We start from the raw sequence: 2,637 nt of genomic DNA on the forward strand, positions 1-2,637 counted from the left end.
GGAATGAGCGAACGGCTGTGGTGTTTAGCTGCCTGCCAGGTTAAACCACAATAGCAAGCATGGCCAACTCCTGTCAGCTGTCAGGCAGCACTGCCTGATGTCTGGCTGTAGGATGTCCTCTGTCAATCCCTTTGCAAAGTTTTCGCTGTAAGAGTTTATGAAGTAATTATTCTAGGATGCTAGGTTTTCGGTGCCAAATGTAACATTAAAACCCATGTCTACGTACAACTGTAAAGGAAACTTCTGATCATGACTGTAAATTCAATTTTAAATCCCTTCTGCATTTCTTCTGGGGTGATTTTTTTAAATAAAGATTAAATTGCTAGAAAAGATTGCTTCTGAAGACTTGACCTTGAAGCAAAATTCAAACGCTTGCATGTCTAGACTGCGCAGTGGCACCAACTCCTTCCTCTGCAACTTGCTAACTCCAGCATTTCTCAGAGGACTGCAGTTGAAGATAAAGGCATCTGGTGACAAGGAGCAGTCAGACAAATATGTACACATAGAATATTTTCTGTCTGTGGGATTTCAGATTTTTCCTACATCTCTTTGATGAAAATATGGAAATGTCAATCTTCCAAAGCAGCATGGGTTTTCCAGGACTCTGGACCTCTTAAGAGATAAGGGCACTCAAGACCTGGTTAGGAAATGGCCATTTGAAAAAGACACAAGCTGCACCCTGCAAAAACTTACCTGCTTCAAAACTCCCACTTACATAAACGAAGAGAAAGAACAGGAGCTGTTTTTCAATGTCAGCACTGTTAAATCACATCTCATAAGTATTTCATTAAAAAAATCGACTTAAATATATAACAGCTGTAGAAATTTACTTTGCAGGCACACTGAAAGCCATGCTCACCATTACTCCCCAGTCGCATGGAAGCTGGCTGTTCCTGTGGTTGCACATGTGAGGCACGAGCACTTGGCTGCAGCCTGTGGAAAGCTCACCCGTTACATGTGAGGTTGGCTCTTCCCTGACACCAAATTCCCCCTGGCTTTTCCTTGCTCCTGCCAATGTCAATCCTACTGGTATTGACTTTTTAAAATACATTATCAGTTATTTCTCACTGCTGTATTGAACTACATAACCAATGCTAAACCCATCTCAGCACTAACATGAAGACATTTTTTGAAAGGAAAGGCTCGGAGGAGCCAGGGTGTCTGGAACAGCCGCTTTAGTGCCCAGGGAGCCTTGCAGCATAAATCTTCACAGGCTGCTTCATTAATTAATAATCTGTAAGCATTTAATTGGTACCACTGGATATTCAGGACGTAGAAATGTCAGCCTGAGGAAGTAGGCGGCAGGGGAAGAGCTGTTTCAGGAATGTTTTTCCTGTGACTGTTCCTATAACTTGTAGCCTGCCACTTTATCAACAGAGGTCTCCCCTCCATGCAACATCCAGAGTGCTCCCATGGGATACAAATGCCATGTCTCATGCTTACTTCAATAGATGTTGTTTGTGTTCTTGGGACTGTGGAGCAAGAAGAAACATAATCAAACCCACCCTTGGGCCTCTTCCAGAGGCCACAGGGGGCAATGGAAAAGCTCCCGTTGACTTTGGACCCAATCCTGCCCTAGCCCACAGTCAAGATGGGTGAGTGAAGGTCTGCATAGGGGCTGGAGGATCTGCTCCAGGGAAGGGTTTTGGCTGCATCAAAAAGTCTGTACTAGCTAAATGCCATGACAGTGCTCTTAAAAAGTCTTTTTATTACCTAAGGGTAAGCGTCAGCCTCGTCAAGGACTGTTTCCAAAACATCAAGGGAGAAAGGTGGGCCCCATCAGACACAAGAACTTCCCTTCCCACCCTTCCTCTAGCTAAACATGATGCAACATCTATGGTGCATGATCTAAAAGGTGGCATATACCTTCCCATCTGAAAAAAAGAAGTGACAGGCACAAATTAGGGCTGCCATGGGCAGGATTGGAAAGCCTTTAGGTAAACTCACATCTTCGAGTAAATGTATAAAATATTGTTTCAAAATCCTTCATCAAAGTACTGCTTTTCTTCCCCTACGAAAGAAGCAATACTCCTGCACTGAGGCAAACTCCCAAAGGACAGAGCGTGGGAGTGTGAACACAGCAGGACCTCCCCGGTCGGACTGGTGGATGCCTCCGGAGCTGGAGCTGAGGGCTGGCTCTCAGAGTCACAGACTTGCAGGTGGTGGCCGAGCTGCCACCAAGCCAGCCTGGCAGCTGCTGTGATGCCCTCTGAGAGATCAGCCAGACCTCTGACACTGGAATGTAAAGGTGGGAGTGGTGGAGCGGAAGATGCCTGCAGTCTGAGATCTCTTCTCAGCTCCTTGCCTCAGAAGAAGTCCCACTGCACACGGCAGGGACAGGGATCCTTCCCACCTCCCACATCTCCACGAAGACCCGAAATGACTCAGGGCTCTGCCCTGCCACTGTGGAAGTTTGTTGAATCCAAGACCTTTTAATGTAGTTTCAGAGACGAGATGTGTTTTGGTTGAAGTGCTTTGCCAGAAGGTTTCCAACTAGCTCTAATTATGATGAGACCTTTCAAAGCTCATCAGCCCCCAGTTTATTGAGCTGTTTTGCTAATCTGTCTCACAGCCTCCCCTTCAAACTTCTGCTGCACCGTAGCATCGCTAACGCTGATCCCCTCTTCCCCTGCTGAA

The sequence above is a fragment of the Pygoscelis adeliae genome, unplaced genomic scaffold, assembly GCF_000699105.1.
Source record: "Pygoscelis adeliae isolate BGI_AS28 unplaced genomic scaffold, ASM69910v1 Scaffold172, whole genome shotgun sequence".
Taxonomy (NCBI): domain Eukaryota; kingdom Metazoa; phylum Chordata; class Aves; order Sphenisciformes; family Spheniscidae; genus Pygoscelis; species Pygoscelis adeliae.